General features: G+C 41.4%; 1 protein-coding gene across 2 annotated transcripts in view; it reads right to left on the bottom strand.

Annotated features, from left to right (window-relative positions):
* The window catches only part of adcy7 (adenylate cyclase 7), a 73,892-nt gene extending 53,277 nt beyond the window's left edge, over positions 1 to 20,615 (bottom strand). For both annotated transcript variants that reach the window (XM_049560355.1, XM_049560360.1), the window contains exon 1: positions 20,471 to 20,615. The gene's annotated coding sequence lies outside the window, so the exon portion shown is untranslated. The remainder of the gene's footprint in view (positions 1 to 20,470) is intronic.
* Between the last annotated feature and the right edge of the window lie 59 nt (positions 20,616 to 20,674).

Below are 20,674 nucleotides of genomic sequence, written 5' to 3'. Positions count from 1 at the left end.
TAAAAAGACAAACAACAACAAAATCACACATTGTCTGTGTTTTTCTATGTATCTTATATGGACTTGAGTCTGGAATAAAGTTTATCATAGCACTGTACAATATAAACATAAAGCAGAATAAAATAATAACATGCAGTGTAGGGGCAGAATCTGACATCTCCTGTTATTAGTTGATATCATGGACTGTGATGACTAGCAGCATATCACTGACAGCATGTCAGACTATTTCTCTGTGTTTGCTACACTCTGTGTTTGTCATTTATAAAAAGATAAATCACTTTTCTATAATACATCAATGATATTTCAATGAAATAAATTACTTATTGACTTATTCATACTTACTTCAAAAACAGCATCAATAAGTGATTAACATAGGGGGATCACAATAAAATAAATAAATAAAATAAAAATCAACCAAAAATCAACCAGCCACCCTCCTCCCCTGACAAGTAAAGAACTGTCCCTAAAGTGCGGTGAGGTTTGTGGAAATGTGAACGGCTCGTTTCTCTTCTGACACGTCACATACTGTGCTGCCATGGCTCGGCTGTTCAGGTATTTTTGGGCAGTCATGACACCGACAAAGACTTCTTGGACCTGGAGCTGGGCTTCTCGGTCGCCGGTAAGCCGTTATCTTGCGCCGCGGAGCACTATGGCCGCTCTATTTGACAGGAATACGTATTTCTGTCTGTGTCTGTGACCCCCCCATTCAACCCACAACCGGCAGGATTCGCCTTTAGTTTCTGCTGTGGCTTGGCTGCTCCCTGGTTTATCCAACCAGCATTAGCTTCTGTTCCTCAGCTCCACTGGTCAAGCTGGCGCTGATGTTTACATCCATTATCGTTGTCAGTAATGCCTGCTACAGACCATGCCGCGGGCTCTTGTGTTGTTTTAATGATGCAAACTGTTAAAGCCAGTCAACCGATTGCTAGTCTCGCAATTCATCGATCGATTCATCTAAGGATTCATGGCTGATTTGTATCGATTGAGGAGGCTGGTACTGACGCAGCCGTATCTCTCGCTTGTCAAACCGGATATCCGGTCGTTTCGGTTAATCGCTCACAACCCTAGAAGATATAGTCTATACTACTTGGGTCCATAGCATGAGACAGATAAGACCACCAATTCCTCACACAGTGTTTACCTGAACTCAAAACAGCTATCGTCATGCTCTCAAATCTGATGTTTAAATACAGTGGTGCATTAGTATGCCATTAAAGTAAAGCTTTTAGATTGAGGGGATTAAATTCCTGGGATGAGTCTATGGCAGACTGTAACATCATTCCAGCAACACTTAATTCTTGTGTAAGGATGTATCAAAGATGTGGTTATGATAGCATTCCAACTCGAGGCTGCATATCATGCTCTGCTCTCTTCCTGCAGTCTTCAAGGTCTCCAACAGAAGTATTGCAGACAGAGTGAATAAACATTATGTAAATCAAAATTGGCTTGGGTTTTAAAACAGGGTTTTAATGCCTGCCTCTCACAAGGCCATATCTGTCACCTTTTAGCAAAAGCATGGCATTCCATTGACATCGCCTGAGCATTTAGAGAAAGATTAATATTTGAGATCCTTGTTTGATTTTTAATTGAAAATTTACAGTGCTCAAATTACCACATTACATAAGGTGGACTTCAATAAATACAAAGGTTTTCATTTGAGCAGCATATTCTCCTTCTCCTGCACTGGGCACATGTTACTGCCGAGCACAGGGGATGGTAAGAGACATGGTGCATGTACATTAAATTCAGTATACTTAAAGAACATTTGTATGGGATAAAAAACTGCCTACTAGAAATATGACTTTGCATGTGACCCTAAGAGTTATGGGACATATATTATAACAACCACTAAAGTGTTATGATGTTTACTTGATTTAAGTTTCACTACTTCACTCTAAATAAAAGACACTGATATTACAGGATGTTATGGGACCTACACATTCAGTCGCAGTTATATTGCTAAAATGAAGAGTGAGGATATGAACATTTCAATATGATAGTGGACATATGAAGGCATTTATAACTTGTCACTGGATTGAAAGCTTAGATAACAAACATCATAAAAACTATGGATGCAAACTATAAGCTTTTCCACAATACAAATTTGGTTTGATTAAATAAGAACAATATTTCATATTTGCATGAAAATAGTGCCAAATGTCTGTCAAACGTACAGCATGGCAGTGGATCTATTATGTTTTGGTGTTGTATAGTAGCCAAACATTTACTGGATGCTAATGTTCCAGGCAAGTGTCGGTGGGGAAATTGAAGATGAAAAAATGGTTAGATAACAGAAAGACAATCAATTAAATATACTTCAAAATCAATTACAAACTGTGTAAAGAAATATAAAGATTTGTAATGGCCTTCAGACTGCAGACCAAGACTTTGATTAGGTGTGGCGCATACGAAACAAAGAATACTTTAGCACTGAAAGCGTTGTGCAGACACGGGTGGGAAAAATCTTTCTAAAGCAAAAATACACAGACTCTTAGCTGGTGACAAGAAACATTTGCAGTCTATGATTTTTGCCAAAGAGAATTTTAATTCAAAAACCTGCAAATTCCCCATTCACTGATGTATTTCCCCCAATTTATTATTTTAAGCACACAAAGAGAAACTGTGCATTACATTTGCAGAAATATGTCCAAAAAATTTTCAGGTTTGTTGTGGTTGGATTAACTTCATGTCAAAATCAACAAATCTGATTTTTTTATCCTTAACTTTAGGTTGCGATACCTTTAGCTTGTATTCTGTGGCAGTTTATTGACCCTTTTATAGACCTGTGACATAAATAAACTTGCTCTTGGATTCTGTGGTCACCATCGGCCTTTCTGAACTTGCTCCTTCCTTGTGTGTGTCACTGTTTTCCACTTCTTCTTATTTTCTTTGCTTCAGCTGTCACAGACATTTGCAAAGCTGCAAAATTTCATTTTTCAATGCACAACTTGATTTAAGTTGATAGCAGTATGTAACCCTTTACCGAGGCAGCACACTTACAGGCAAGAGGACTCCTTGAAACTGCTTTTAACACTGTACACCAATTGTTCATGCAGTGCTTGTGGGTGGGAAGCCAGGAAGGATGCACTAGCACGTTAGTCAAAGCATCTGTGTGTAGAGAGGGGGTCTAGAGGGAGTATTATGAACCTCTGTGTCTGTAACTGGTCTAATCCACATAGAATTATATGGCGCTTTCATCTGAATCTGGGAGAAGGGCAAAAATCCTTTTTGCAAACATATTTATGCACTTGCCAGACTATAGTAATCTGTAATGCTGCATACAAACAAAACATACATACACAAAATTTTAACTAATTACACAGTGCTGTCTGCAATGGTGCTCTGAGCTTTGAGAATTATACAAGAGGTGGGCACATCAACATGGGCACCCAAGAAATCCAGTTCAACTGCCCTGCATTTGCATAAACACTCTTAAGAGGTCCAAAAAACTGAAATTGGCTGAACACCAAAATAGCGTCCTATACCTATGTTTCAACACGGAAACAAATCACACTTAAAAAAGATATGAGAACATGCCAGTAGTGGTTAGATACACTTTCAGTATCTACTTCTTAAGGGCAGACTCTGGATGGCAATGGGTGTGCAGGCAGGGAGGAGTCAGCTTGTCTGCAAAGGCTGACAGCTGCCTGGCTCTGGCTCAAACATAGAGGACCACTAAGTGTTGTCGAACACACCCAGTCCACACATCCTCACGCACACTAACATACACTACACTATCCAGCCAGAGCCAACAACATGCTTGCGCTAGGGCACAGGTCTTGATGGCAGCCAAAGGTGATATTACAAAGGGGTGAGGTGACAAGACGTTCAGCGACACTCTCCCACCCTTTTAAAAAAATACTGATAAGTTGACCTTGAGCCAAGCACTTAAACCCTAAGTGCCCTAGCAGCGTTGCTCAGAGACCATCAGTATAAAACTTTTATTGGTGGTACAGTGACTCATTGATTAGCAGTGCTGCATCACAATGTTTGTATGGGTTTTCTCCTGCGTCCCAAGACAGCAGTATGCATAATATTGACTTCCTGTCACTGCTCTTGATCAAGGCACAAGCTTCAGTGCAGGAGCGGGTCTACTGAGCTATGGGTGCTGAATGACTTTAAATTCGACAGGTCAAATAGATAGGGCACTTTTTCCCCATACAGCTACGCTATAAGCTTCAAACAGTTTGACTGTCACTTAACATTTAAAACCCAGCTGCCTTACCACAAAGTCGACTGAGTGACTCCATCATGTAAATGTGGGGAAATGCATGAATAGCTGCGCTGAGAAAAATAACACTGTGACAGGGAGAAGAAATGCTGACTGTATGTGCTATAAGCATTGCATGGAACGGCAAATTCTGCTAAGCCTTCAATTACAACTGTGCAGCAGGAGAGAGGTCAGACGGTGGGAGTGACGCAGAAGGAGCACAGAGGGATCTCATTACCTCAAATGCCTCCTGGGAGCTATGGATGACTGGAGTAGATGGAGCCTGAGGATTTAACTAATAGCATCCTTGTCTCTTTACTGAGTGTCTTCATTAGCACTCTTTATGTTCCTGCACTGCCTTTCAATACAGCTGACCAACTTGTGTTAGTTTAGCCTCCACCTCTGGGTGGCCAAAAGCACGCTACTCTTAGTGACTCTCAATGGAAGCCTTGTTCGTGGCAGCCTTACAGTACGGGGCACGGCTGGAGTTACACGTTTTTTAAAAACCATCCCTGATGTTTTGCAACTGTGAGCCAAGGAATGCGTACGAAAGCATCGCTGTCAAACAGCCACAAAGTTAGGAATGTCTGCAGGCAGCAGCACCCTTCCTGGGATTTCTGCGGCTGAGTGGGAAGAAGAGTTTTTGGCTAAGTTGGGTGAAGGCGAGGTTACTCCCACTTGATTTCTCAAAGGAACTGGCTTGAGGTGACTGAATTCTCACTACAGCCCCTCCCAAATGACTCACAGTCTCGCTCTGTGCTGCATATAGACAAAGTCATCCAGGTGTGAAGAAGTCATCCTATTTGTTGAGGGTATGACTCCAACCACAACTAAAAAAGACTGATTTCATCTGCATATTTAACAGGACCAATGAATAGTTACTTTATGCTCCAACAGAGCTCACAAATGACTAGTTTTCATATGTAGCTTGTGAACAAGGAGATAACCGTGCTGATTCAAACTAAAGCTTGAACTGGGCATCACATGTCAGTACTTGTAAAGTGTTTAGATGCAGCATCTTGGTCTTTTGTGCAAATCCAATGATGATACCAAAACTAAAAATGTGTTAGTCTGTTTTCAGTCTGACTTTCCCAGCCTGTCTGAGGCTCTCAGCCAAAGCCCACTGGTTCCTTCTGAAGAAATCAATGTTAAGAAACAGGTCCCAAACCTATTCTTTCACTTTCAAAACTTGCTAAATAATTTCCTTAAACAGCTGGACAGTGCGGTTGTTAGCAAATGTTACTCAAGTAGCAGTAAACAGTGCATCTTGGGACTGTTGTCAGCGGGGGATTAGGAACACTAGTGAGTATTTACAGTGCCTTAACAGCGTACGTGGGATTGATAAACTACTGCGCGTATGTTTATTGTAATAAAGGAAAATGTCACACAGTGCAAGCATGGGGCTCACTGTAGTGCTTTTAACATTTTTTAGGCAATAACAGAGGTCTATTACAGCCAGGATTGAGCTACACCAGACTTTGGACACAGACAATATTTGTTTAATCAATACATTATCGGTTTAATTCTTGTTGATAAGACGGAACAACAGACTTATCCTTTCATTTATACAAAAATTTGTTGTATATTGTATTTAATTTAGTAAAAGTTTCTATCCACCTCCTCATGTATAAAAATGTTTTTACAACTGTTAAAAAGCTATTGCTGAAAAAAGTAAAACCATCACCAGATACAATGTCAGTCAAATTAAGCAACAAAGAAATCCAAAGACAAGGCATAACTGTAAGCTTTTGTCCTGACTGACAGCCAACTGATGGCTGTCTCCCTGCCTTTACCAAAGATTTTTGCTTGAGGAAAAAGCTTTGTGCCCTAAACAGTCAGCTTGGGAGACATTGGGATTTCCTAATGCATTAAAACAACCAATATCAACATAATCTTGACTGTCTACCTTATACTGAGACATAAACACACACATGCGCGCACACGCACGCACGCACGCACACACGCACACACACACACACACACACACACACACTTCTTGCACCACACAGGCTTCATCTACAAGAGGAACACAGAGAGCTTTGTGTGCAATACTGTCAGCTGTTAGCAATCATTGAACTACATTACATTTGCCACAAAGTGCAGAGTCACCGGTTTTCACTATAGATGTGTTCTGGATTAATGTCACCTAAAAAAACTTACAATGTGAAATGTAGCATGTCTGAGCAGCCTCTGCAAATGTGTTACACAGGTGTAACACAATCTAAAGCAGATTGCATCATGTTTTTAAGACAGGAAGTTTCAGACTATTGTAAATGAACTGACAGCACAAAGAAAAACACATTTCCCACAAGTTCTACAATTGTATTCCTCCCACGCTCTTTGCACTCTTCACCTTTCTGCTTTCCTCTCTCCGTTTCTCTCCTAATTTCTCTAAATCTGAATGCATCTCTACTGAGCTCCAACGTCAAACAAGCTCTCAGGTTTTCAGTGCTCCGAGAGCTCTCTTTAGTGAAGGCCAACCGTACCTTGTGACATACAGTCGACCGCACACCATCTCACTTCCTTAGTGACTCATTTCCCTAACAACGCAGCAAGGACAGCTTCATAAAAAGGGAACCTACAGCCACTGCACAATTAGTCACAGATGGATGCTGTTATGAAAGCAGCCACTGATTTTAAGTTATGTCAGGACAAACAGTGATCTAGGATAGACAAGCACAAATACAGATAAGAACCAAATATTTATTATTGATTCATGGGGACATGGTTTCTGCTCTTGTAATGAGCAGTATGCGTCCACTAAACACTGTAAAAGTGAAATCCTCTTCTCATACACCTACAAATGAGGGGGATGTAGCCTCAAAACACAATTTCTGCTGAGCAAATTTTTTGTATAATGTTTGTATCGACTGGAAGACAGAATAACATCACAGGATTGGTTAGCTAACTATTATTAATTAGTGGCATAGCATCCTTTTGACTATGAGACATCTGAGCCTAAAGCTTTGGGCTGCTTCACTGGACCACTGCATCCAAAAGGTGACAGCAGTGGCCCGTGTGACAGCCTCACATAGGACGCACTGAGTGTGTATGTGTGTGTACTGGGTGACACAGCAACAGAAACCTCATCTTTTAAAGGCAGTTGTTGCCATAAAAAAATGAGGAAGTGATTAATTTTGTTATCATGACCATTCAACAAGCAAATACAGCTCACACCACCGTTGTCTCTCTGTAATCAGTGTGGGTAGGTCTACACATGAATGCTAGTTCTAAAAAAACAAGAGGACTACACAGAACTGTAGTGTCTGAGGTTGATGACATGACACAGTTTCAGATCCTCCTGAAGACATCTCTACTATATTTCACCACTACCACAGTACCAAATTCTCATTAATCAGGATGATACTGTCATAAATTCATGTGTTTTTCTCCATACGGTGGATGCAGTATAAATGGTGCAATACTAATTCCGGGAAACTGTTCTTGTTTAACCTCTCTGTGATGCTTTATAGCAAACTGACAAGAGAGACAAAATATCTTAAATAACTTTGGTAAATCCAGGAGGCCATGGATAAAAGGCACACTCACAGCTGTTTAGGAAACTATTTGCAATTTGTTCTAAGGTCTCAACGTGTTACTGAGCAAGAATGGACATGATTTCTGAAATTTAATTGTGTTCAACTGTGTGTCAACTCTTTTTGATGACCACAGGCTAGAGGTTCTGTCAAAAAATATATCCCACCCTGCTTTGAGGCCCCACAGAACAGCTGGATGGAAAAATGTTTGGAATCTGACCCACTGAGACAAGGTGTAGTGTCAATTCTATATGACACAATCCGTGCAGACAAATCTCCTTCCTTGGCCTTAATTTGTAATTACAAAAGGAGCTGGGGTCAAAAATATCAGAAGAGTCTTGGCAGTTGCCAATTGGTCTGGTTCATTCCTCATCAATATGCATAAGGTACAGGCTAACAAGAGTTTAAAATACTTCACAGGCTCCATCTGAAAAATCAATCTGCAAAACTCTTTTCAGGATAAGCTGAATGCTTCAGATGCTGGCATTACCTGTGTCCACATAGCCATATGTTTTTGTCCTGTCTGCACCCGAAGGGTTTAGTAGAGAGGTTTTAAAAGATTTAAAATCCTTTAAAATACATTTGGCACAGGTAGTGATTCCAGCCCTTTGGCAGGGATATTTGGAGCACTCCCCATGAACTAAAATATCGCTGCTAACCAAGCCATGGTTGTGGTACAACAACTAATAGACCTTAAATGGAAAAAGGCTGCCACACCATCTCACAAACCCAGCTGTCATTAAGGACAGTGGCACTGCAACACTAGCAGACTGGGGTTGATAAAACCTAGTTAAGTTCAGTAAAGACAGGATCAGATTTCTATCTGCTTTATTTTTAGCCGATACCTAGTCATTAAATTATGCTGGAATCGACCCTGTTATCGCTCCCTACAATCAGTTTGGGGCATGTGTGCATCTGTCTGGTGCAGTTTGAACTCTTCAGCCATATTGCTATCCAGCCGCTATCCAGTTGCTCATCCTCCTTTTATCTTAGGGTCTCCACTGCATTCATTTGATCATCTACCAGAGAGCCAATCCTGGCTAATCACTCATTAACCAGCCAGGCACAATGGGTGACTTGTTGAAGCAGCAAAGTGCCGCAAGCCTCCCTGTGACATGCAAACACAACACATTTGTGCAAGAGCAAATGCACATGCTGATACAGTACAGACACAAAACAGCATCTATCAAGTGTAGATGTCTGTGTACCAACTAGTTACATACATCATTAAGGTCTAAATAAGAAGCTGATGTTTTAGGCTGAGTTTTGATTTACTGTCAAAGTCAAGTAATACTGAGTTGTAAGTCTTCAAAAATTAACACTCACCAAAAATCCATCAAAAAAGCGTCAAAATGGTCCTTCATGGCTGAGAGCTGTTTACCTGCTGTACTGCAAATTCCTCGTTTCATTTAGTGTCCTCAGTTACTAATGTCTTTCACAGGTAAGCTGTTTTTCAGTTCTAAAGTGAGTTCTGCAAACTCCACGTCTCAATGGCACTTCTCCAGATGGGGTGCTCTCATAAGCATTACATAATGTCCTTGAACCACAGCAAGCACAAAAAACACTGAAATTGAAATGGGGAAAAAGAGAGAGGGAGAGCGAGACACCCACACATCAGCACCATCCACATTCAAACCAACATTCACAGGAGGCATGCATTGGCTCACACTGGCTGCAGGGTCTTTCAACATTCGACACAGCATTCGAACTACAAGCAAGCCACACAAGGTTATTTCATATATATCCATGTGGCTCAAAGCATTTTACAGCAAACACTTTATCTCATCTCAGTGCATCATAGGCATATTATACAAGAATTAGGGGTCTGAATGTATGATCTATTGTATCTTTTTTACAAATAAATAAATCATTTAGAGTGTGTGCTTACATTGGAATTCATTTTCTCACCAAACTGCTAAAGGCAGATTGTAATTAGTGTTTTCACAAAGGGGCCGTGGGCGGGGAAGGTGCCCAGGAAATGGAACAATTTAACAGACAATAGGGTGAGGAGGCATTTCTCTAATGGCACTCCACAGCATCCCATCTCAGTGGCACTGATCCTCTACATACAGCAGAAGTAAAAGAGGGCACGGCCTTTTATGGCCCCTCAAGAGCTTTCCTGAGCAAGATGCATTAGCAGTCTTGAACAACAGTGACTGAAATTTATAGGTTAGGTGGTGTCGATAGAATATAGGATGAAAACATAATACATAATTAATATCCCAACTATGAGTACACGGGGTGCTATAGTGCTATCATAGTGCTATCAACTTAAAAAGATAAGAAACAAACACGTTCAATAGAGATACTTGATTTCACATAGTCTCAGACTGTGCTTCCCATCCTGTTTTTTTTTTTTTTTTTAATTTTTAGAGAACACCTGGAAAAAACACATTTCACTATAGATCCATATACAAACATTTCTCCAGATCTGCTCACTCATAAGAATATAACAATGGCATTTGAACACACATGACAGTGAGTTCAATTAAAATGTGTTGTAAGGTGTATATGGGGATGCTGCATATGAAGATAATTGCCAGAATATTTGATTCGCCATAGAAACAAACATTTGCAAACCACAGCAACTGGTGTAGCTTAATGAATGTGCGCTTGCATTATGATATATAAATGTTCATGTAAAGATGATCTTGCAGATCTTTTCAATGCTGGTCAGATCTCACATGGACTAACAGAATATTTGACTGGAGTCCCGTTTTGTTAATCAAAGCCAAACGGCAATCTCCAAGGCAGAAAAATTAAGCTGACAAGGAAGTGCCAAAAAAATGCAGTTCCTCAAATGGCCACTTGAGGCTGGCTCCAGAAGCGGGTTAATCCCCACAGACCCCAGTTTTAAAAAGCCCTGCTTCAAAGCAAAAATAAACGTGCTTACAGTCTGGGACAAAAAATAGTTTTGGGTTCTTCAGCTAATTTCAACGCATCCGCCCACTCGACACAAGAATACTCGGGCGTTCTATAAGCGGAGCGGACTCCGCGAGGAATGTCCGCAGTCATTCGGGCTTTCATAGTCAAGTGCACTTCTGCGTTGTAGTTTCCTGTAAAAATGTCCGTGAAAAAGCCCCGCGATGTGAAAGATACATGCCGAGCAGTCACTGGTGCGCGGAGCGGAGTCCGCACGGTCGTAAAATTTGAGCTTTGTGCGCACAGGGCTTGCGGACGTCCGCTTTGAGTCCGTGCGGACCTCCGCGGAGTCCGTTCCGCGTATGTTCCGCCCGAGTATGTTCGGGCCTTAACGCACATGTCGCGGAGCGGTGAACACACCAAACAACACAATGTCAGGAGAAATTGAAAAGATATGCCGTCTATGTAAAGTCAACTTGCTAATTAAGGAGCCATTACATGTTCAAGAGTTTTATAAAGCTGCTCAAACGCCAAAGAGAGGCTATAAGTGAACGTTTCAGTGGCGACGCGTAATGACCCCTCCCCCGGGCGATGACATCGTTCATCGGCGATTTCACTAGATGGCGATAGGACGATAGGATATGGACAAGATCACCCAACTCTATTATTAAGGCTTAATATTATGCATATTTAAAGGGCCAGTGTGTAAAATGGGTTGAAAACAGTGACATCAGTGGCCAAATTCTAGATTGCAGGGCTCACTCGCTCACCCCTCCCGTCGGGTAAATGACGGTGGCCTCATAGGGACAAAAAGCCTTGCGCACGAGTTTTTCAGGAGTAGGTCTATCTAGCAACGAGGTGAATGTTTATTTAGAAATCTAAGCCATGTTACGATATTGTAACGAATCACTCACGAGCAGGAGACCAGAGGAGCGTTCGGGAAAAGGGCCCATTTATTTGAGCACTCCAGAAACTCCAGTAACACTCCAGGGGGTAAAAGACTCTGTCCCAAACTCTGACTCTTCTAGTGTAACACACACACACTTCATACACATATACTCGTTTACCATACAGAGTGGGGACCCCCCTCCCCTCTCTGCTCCACCAATCTCCATCCCGTACACTGACTGACAGTGTAGCCGGTAAACAGAACTCAGCTTTTTATTTAGCCTAGCAATATCTCCAGACTATAGTAGCTGCAATGGACGACTTTGAACGCGATTTTGAAGAGTTTCTTGTAGCGGACACAGACCCAGAGCCATACCTGTTTGAGCCAGAGCATAGAGATGAGGAACTCCATGTGTTTGATGCTGAGCGGGCGAGAAGAGAGGCTGAATGCACAGAATGGGATTCAGTGCTACCATCGTTGGGGAGATATATCATCAGGAAGAAAAGCGCCGCAGAGAGTGCATCACAAGGAGTGAAGTTACGTCTTCTTTTCCTCGCAGATGACGGTTCAGGTTCATTCTCTCCTGTTGCGTGGTAAGTGTGGTCCATTCGCAAACTTTATAACTAAAAAAACTTTCCACTACTCTCTATCGACAAACTACTAACACTCTCTGCTGTTTCCTCCTCCTCCTTCTTCCTTCCTTCCGCTGTCTTCATTGGTTCATTTATACATGCGAAACGCGTTCTCTGGCTGGCTGGATTGTCCGCTCGGTCTGCCGTACATACATGGCGGTGCAAGATGGCGACCTCTCTAAAGCAAGGCCCTTGCTATATATACAGTACAGGCTAAAAGTTTGGACACACCTTCTCATTCAATGCGTTTTCTTTATTTTCATGACTGTTTACATTGTAGATTCTCACTGAAGGCATCAAAACTGTGAATGAACACATGTGGAGTTATGTACTTAACAAAAAAAGGTGAAATAACTGAAAACATGTTTTATATTCTAGTTTCTTCAAAATAGCCACCCTTTGCTCTGATTACTGCTTTGCACACTCTTGGCATTCTCTCCATGAGCTTCAAGAGGTAGTCACCTGAAATGGTTTTCCAACAGTCTTGAAGGAGTTCCCAGAGGTGTTTAGCACTTGTTGGCCCCTTTGCCTTCACTCTGCGGTCCAGCTCACCCCAAACCATTTCGATTGGGTTCAGGTCCGGTGACTGTGGCGGCCAGGTCATCTGCCGCAGCACTCCATCACTCTCCTTCTTGGTCAAATAGCCCTTACACAGCCTGGAGGTGTGTTTGGGGTCATTGTCCTGTTGAAAAATAAATGATCGTCCAACTAAACGCAAATCGGACGGGATGGCATGTCGCTGCAGGATGCTGTGGTAGCCATGCTGGTTCAGTGTGCCTTCAATTTTGAATAAATCCCCAACAGTGTCACCAGCAAAACACCATCACACCTCCTCCTCCATGCTTCACAGTGGGAACCAGGCATGTGGAATCCATCCGTTCACCTTTTCTGCGTCTCACAAAGACACGGCGGTTGGAACCAAAGATCTCAAATTTGGACTCATCAGACCAAAGCACAGATTTCCACTGGTCTAATGTCCATTCCTTGCGTTTCTTGGCCCAAACAAATCTCTTCTGCTTGTTGCCTCTCCTTAGCAGTGGTTTCCTAGCAGCTATTTGACCATGAAGGCCTGATTCGCGCAGTCTCCTCTTAACAGTTGTTCTAGAGATGGGTCTGCTGCTAGAACTCTGTGTGGCATTCATCTGGTCTCTGATCTGAGCTGCTGTTAACTTGCGATTTCTGAGGCTGGTGACTCGGATGAACTTATCCTCAGAAGCAGAGGTGACTCTTGGTCTTCCTTTCCTGGGTCGGTCCTCATGTGTGCCAGTTTCGTTTGATGGTTTTTGCGACTCCACTTGGGGACACATTTAAAGTTTTTGCAATTTTCCGGACTGACTGACCTTCATTTCTTAAAGTAATGATGGCCACTCGTTTTTCTTTAGTTAGCTGATTGGTTCTTACCATAATATGCATTTTAACAGTTGTCCAATAGGGCTGTCGGCTGTGTATTAACCTGACTTCTGCACAACACAACTGATGGTCCCAACCCAAATGATAAAGCAAGAAATTCCACTAATTAACCCTGATAAGGCACACCTGTGAAGTGGAAACCATTTCAGGTGACTACCTCTTGAAGCTCATGGAGAGAATGCCAAGAGTGTGCAAAGCAGTAATCAGAGCAAAGGGTGGCTATTTTGAAGAAACTAGAATATAAAACATATTTTCAGTTATTTCACCTTTTTTTGTTAAGTACATAACTCCACATGTGTTCATTCATAGTTTTGATGTCTTCAGTGAGAATCTACAATGTAAATAGTCATGAAAATAAAGAAAACGCATTGAATGAGAAGGTGTGTCCAAACTTTTAGCCTGTACTGTATATATATATATATATATATATATATATATAGATAGATGCATACATATATATATATATATATATATATGCTGCTTGCGTGACAGTCTGTCTGTGACGCATTGCTACAGTCTATGGGTCAGATCTACACACACTTATCCACAGCTCTACCCTCTCATCCAAATTTGGTCATCTCTGGCACCAAAAACAATAAGATGGCCATGGATGAAATGCCAAACTCAAGGCTTCAAAACAGCAGTCACGACTGATGTCACTGTAGCTACATCCATTATTTTTTTTATGATAAAAGCGCATGCTACAATGCAGAGCCATGAGCACCACGCACAATGCAGCAGGCAAATATGGTGCTATTTTTGTGGCGGCAGGCATGTATACCCAGGGTGTGCATGAAAACATAGCATAAAATTTTAAAAGAGTGTTTTAGGAACCAGTAACACTTTAAAAGCAGTGCTCACAGTCTTTTCACAGAGCTCAGGTGGTCTAAGGGTTAAGGTGCCTCTAAACCACAGTGTCCCCGTTTGTGTCTGGCCAGGGACCTTTATTTTGCATATTATTTCCCATCTTTCTTTCCCGTAATTTACAGTCATCTCTCCACTGCTGGCTATAGAAAAAAAACTGAAACTTAAGAAAAAAAACTTAACCTATTTTGTTGTTACAAGTCATAAGATTTCAGGTTTCAGGCATCTCCAAGAACGGACTGGACAAGAGGCAGGGTATGCCCTTGACAAGTCACCTCCTTGTCACAGGGCTAACACATACAGACAAATACTGTACACTCCCATTCACACCTAGGGGCAATTCAGAGTTTCCGTTTGACCCAACCAGCATGTTTGCACTCGAAGAAACCCCAGACACAGGGAGAAGATCCAAACTCCACACAGGAATGAAGACTGCCAACCACTGAGTCACTATGCTGCCCCTAGGGATATTCAGTTCCTGAAAATGTTGTGTATACTTTGGCTAATTGGTGCTTTTTAGAAATTATGTAATAGATTTACAATGTTAAATGGAAAATTATTCACCAGGTTTTGAACCCTGCAGGCACAGGTGTATATTATGAACCACTTGTCACACCTGAATTTATAACAGGCAATATCCTTTTAATGTATTGTGAAAATCTGAAAAATAATTAGCTGCAAAAGTGATTATTTGTGTGTTATACGCAGAGAAAAATACCCATGCAATCAACTGTTTTGTACTATACATTTGTTTTTAATTTAGAGATTCCTTGTTACTGTGACATAGCTTTTGAAAAAGGGAGGATCATCAGACAGTGAGAACCTGTTATTTAGCCATCTAGTTTGCTGGGGCTGACTGTGGGGAATGTGTTAATGCCAAGTGTGTCCACATAGTTGATTTTATCAAGTTTAAGTTGGTGATTTTAGCAGAATTAATTTACATGGCTACAAACTGAAAACAAATCTTGTCTTCCATCTGTCAAGAGTTAAAGTAAGAAAAATAAGCATCTAAGATAAAGAAAAAAAGTCTACTCACAGATTCCACTGCACACTTAAAACAGTGAGACTGAGTCTCCCGCAGATTTGATGACGTCAATGACAGAAACCTTTGAACTTTGAGTAACTTTAGGGAACCCGCACCCAGTGGCGTCCTGCTCGTATTCCTTATTTTTCTACAGTGAGGAAGCTTCCTACAATTTCACAGCACAATATGGGGGAAATCCTGGGAGTGAGAGATGGAGAGAGCGGCATCACCCACATAAAGGTCATCTCCACCCTACACACCCCTGCCTCATACGCTTAGACCACTGGGTATTGACATGAGGTTAGGCTTGCTTTAAATAGATCAAACAAGCTTAAGCAGTGAAAAAACAATCCAGACATTTTGGTGGAAATGAATCACTGACAGATGATCTAATGACAAATGTTTATGCCCTGTTTTATACCTGTATAATCCTTGCCAAAAAACCTGATGTGACACATGTTGTCAAAAGTGCGTTATGAATACACTGTGTCAGAAATAATTCTGAGGTGATGTTTGAAGCTAAAAGTGGACCTCTGTGTCTTCTTTAAACAACTTAGCTGTGGCACTGCAAAATCCCTCTGTACAGGTAGTACAGAGTTTGTAAGTTTGATATCTTTCTTAACTTGCACTGAAAAGGCAGCGAATAAAAGAGAAAGGGCATCTATAACATGCATGGCAAAGGCTGTGCTGAAGAAGGATTAGTGCTGATCTCTGGCTGGAAGCACCAGAGTCTGACTTAATGAGTCCGATTAGTCCCCAGTGAGTGTTCAGGGATTAGCACACTGTCCGCCAAGAGGAGCCTTTCTCATTTCAAGCCCGAGGAGGAGAGAGAGCAGAGAGCCTGCTGGAAAGTGGATGAGAGAAAGTGAGGATGAAAGATGAGAGACAAAGAGAGAGACAATGGGAGAGAGAGAGAGGGGGGAGAAATGGGTGAAATTATCAGCTTTATGAGTGGCTGGAAGCATTTGGAAAACATGGTGGGGTCTAATGACAACAGAAAATGACTATTATGTGAGCAATCCTGCCTGTGTGTGCCAGTGAGTGTGTTCAGAGAAGACAAAGCTGAATGGCATTTCTCTACTGAGACGGGTAGTCTTCAGTCTTCAGCAGCAGAGTTTGCTCTGACACATGCTCTTCTTCAAGTGCATGTGCGATTATCTTTATCTCAAAGTAATTCTTAGAAAATGATGCTGTTTGGGAGGTGGGTGAGGTTTACTGCAGTATTACTGCACAAATCAGATTTTGCCTGATACTTATAGTTCTTAATGAAAACTCTAATCATAACAGAAAATATTATTCTAACCTCTGAAACACAACAGAGCATAATGTTAACTACAGAGCATGCAACATACTGAAAGCAGTCCAAGAAGAGAGCATATTTGTCTGCCTGACAGACAGTGTCAACCCTACTTCTAAAGAAACCCTGCAAGAAGTCACATACACATTTCCTGTAGAGGTTCCCCATATTTCCTGTCAAGGTCACTGTCACTGTCAAGCACAGACCGAGTCTATGTGTGTACTAGATGCATGTCTGTTTGCAGATTTGTGTATGCGTGTGTTTAGGTGAGCAGCACATGTCAGCAGTATTTTCTTTAGCACCAGTGCTGATGTACAAAAATAACAAATCTGGCCACTAATAGGTTTGTTTGGTATAATGGTAAGAAAATTAGTGAGTCAAACTGAACAGACCAAACACTTCTTCCTTTTTCACTGGTACAGATGAGAAAGGCACATCAGGAACCATGGCCAAAGCCTCTTCAAATTAACAGTGCACCAAAGGCCATGGGCTGATGATAACGATGCCTAAATCAATGCACATTAGTCCACAAAAGCCTAAATGTGCTGATACATTTTGTCCCAGGGACTCTAAATGCATCACTGATTTACTAAGGAGAAGATGGGAACAGATCTTCTAAATATAAACACTCCATTTTGGACAACCCTTACTGACAGACCCTTGGAAGTATTAATCCCTCACTTTGTGAACCACTGCTTTATGCTGTCCATCTGGTCAGCTGAGGCTGCATGACAGAGGAAAAAGAAACACAAAACAACTCGACCACTGGTTATTAAGAGACTCGTCACAAAACAACGATGAGGATAGCAGAGTCTGGCGTCACTCTAAACAGTACAGATCTGTTCCGGGGTTTTTTGTTTGTGTGTGTGTGCGCGTGTCTATGCTGCACAGCACTCAACAGACAATCCCTGTCCAGATCCATCAAACTGTGAATTAATCTAATAACATGCACAATAACAACAAGCTTCCCATCCTTTCAGAATGCGATACATTGCAGCATCACAATAGATAATTGCACACCAATGGCAAATGCCAATGTACTGTATGTGTCACAGACTAGATGACAGCTTTGCTTTGGAAGGACCTAGGCACTGCAGCAGTGCATTGATCCGCTGATCCATGACAAAGAATTTAACCCCAGCCACTGTAGTGCCGCTGTATATTCTTATATAGGCCTACCAATTATTCAAACAAACAAGCTCCATAACTCAAAATCAATGCCATGGTTGCCCTCTCACTTGATTTTTAACCCTGTACATTTCTTTCAGCATTTCTTTTTTACCTCAGAGACATTTGTGACCAACCAGTTATATCATACTCCATGTATGACTTTCACATTTTCTGCTGGCTAGATAATGAAAGTGATGAAGCTCTGTCCTCATTACAGAAAATCAGCTATTGGTGACCCCATAAGCTACCTCCATTTGCTAAGGCTGAACAGACAAAGGGATTAGTGATGTAATCATCCAAATGATAACCACCCCACACACACATCATAGCTGTCGTCCTTATGCAGATGGTGACACTATGGACATATTCATGAGTCTCAATGTATCTATGTGGCAGAAAAACATTTGTCATTTAATTCCAGGGTTTAACACATTTCCATTCCTCTATTCTTTGCAAACATAAAACAAGGATTTAGTCCACAGTGCAAACAGCAATGGCTATTAAGCTTGAGCAAACAGTTTTAATCAGCAGAAGTGACTTTCCTAATGAAGAAACACAGTGCCATATTATGTTTTCACAAGACATTTGCACAGCTACGCAATCTCTTGTTGCCACTAATAGAAACCACAAGACTTCCTTTTATCCAGTGTTTAAACTACATGATGATATCAAGACAAGTCCACTTTACAACTTGTTTTAGAAAAGTTGCAGCCAATGAACTGTATAGAAGAATTATGGCTGGTGTTTAAACAACCCACGTTGACTAGCAATCACATTTAGGACACATATAATCCCCCAGATTATTTGTAATACATTAGCTACAACAATTAGTTGAGTAATCGAGTAGTCAATCAACAGAAATCTTCATAATCCATTAACAATTTTGGTATGATTTGTTTGCATGTAAACACAGTCAATGTATGGTTGCTTAGCAAAATGTAGCCATTATAATCCTTGCTCCAAACATTATGTATGTTGGTTGAATTTCTACATTCACATTGGTAAAATCAACCAGCCTGCAACATTACAGGCATCAAAAATGCTGGACACTGCTGGGTTAATAAAAACATTGGATGACAATGTGAGGTTGACACTGACCCCAAGTGTTGTCCATTTAGAAAGAGTTGCTCTCATCTCCACAACAAAATAAGCCCATAATGTATTTACTTTCAACTCTCAAAAGCCATTGTGGTATACTGACATAAATAACATACAGTAAAGCAACAAATTCAGGACTATTTCTTCAATAGACAGTAGTTCCAAAGAAAAGTATTGAGAATGAGGTCTCTGAATTATCCAGATTAATTATCCAGTGCTGTGAACTCTTCACAAAATTCAATTCAACTCTGTTTTATTGGGGAACGGCACAGTAAGGCTAGCATTACTGTGTATGATTGCTTTAACCCCACCTGTTTAACATTAAAGCAGTCTGTGAAGAAATGCAAGACCAGCGATGTACCAGCTGCAGTAAAACAGAAAACTTTTACAGCCCTATGTCGTCTCTATTGTTCAAAATGTCTTGTTTTATGTGGTAGTTTTTTACAAGAGACCAACATCACTGGTGACTCTGAAATGAGAGGGTGCAAGCACTGAGGCAGAGGCGCTAGTCCTGTTAAGCCCATGAGCATAATGTTCCAGGAAGAGATATGAAGAGATAAACTTTCAAGTTAGCATCTTAGACAGCACAGCAGCACTTCTGCATACTTGTAAAAAACAAACATTTCCTGCCCTGACGATATTTTGGGGTCTGGCTTTGTTGGAAGAACACCAAGTCACCGAAATAAGACAACAAAAGATGACTGGTTGAGTTGAAGAGATCTCACAGCAATGTCAGTGTAGAAGGCAACAAAAAATTAAAGATGACAGTGTTTAGGAAGATTTTAAACCCATTTGGATGAACACCAGCACTGTCACACACATATTCCTATCAACCAGGGATAATCTTTTAACAATCAGACATACATTTGTGATAAATTTATAGTATAATGTCAGATAGGGACTGACAAACCAGTGAGTTAAGACAAGACCATTAGAAGGGGGTGCACAGGAAATGTACTGCTCAGCTCATTTTGGATATCTGTCTATCATAATTGCTCACAGTTGAGCCATTTATCAAGCGGCAGTATCACAGAAAAGCTCCTAAAATTTACAGTAAGATAGCAGATACCGTTAATTAACTCAGAGGTTGTGACGTTAATGACAATGAGCCAAAGTAGGTACGTTAGTCCCGTTGGGTAGCTCAAGTCTCGTTAACCCGAAATGCACCACACATGAAGACTATGGATGACAAGAGAAGCCAGGTGAAAACCCGGCACGAAAAACACCTAATACTCGACGTGTTTCCCCCCAAACTCCAACAAAACGCTCCCCTTTGTATGACCTTCGAGGCATATCGACATTTTCTGACAGGGGGTGAAAACTTTGGGGGTAAGAAACCCGTCTTTTGACTAGTTTTGTTTCAGCGAAGCAACAATTAACCTTTCCTCGAGCGGTGAGAAAACTGCCACCTGGGTTTAAGGTTGTGAGCGTCAACCAGGAGCCAGTATTTTCTATTAAATTAAGCTTTAATGCCTTACCTGGCTGGTTTAAGTAACGTCCCGTTGACAAAATCTACAGTGATGACCGGTAGGTGCAGGCTGGGAGCGCGTGTTGTGGTCCCCGCGCGCTGCTCCGAGCGAAGACGCCCCTCCTCCATCCCTCACGCGCCGACCAACGCTCTCACACACGCTTTTTTTTTTTTTAATTTCACCCTAACCCTTTCCATATCAAGTTAGGTTTCA

This window comes from Epinephelus fuscoguttatus, linkage group LG2, assembly GCF_011397635.1.
Source record: "Epinephelus fuscoguttatus linkage group LG2, E.fuscoguttatus.final_Chr_v1".
NCBI classification, from domain to species: Eukaryota; Metazoa; Chordata; class Actinopteri; order Perciformes; family Serranidae; genus Epinephelus; species Epinephelus fuscoguttatus.
Note: the sequence above shows the minus strand (reverse complement) of the source record. Positions and strands in the feature narration are given on the sequence as shown.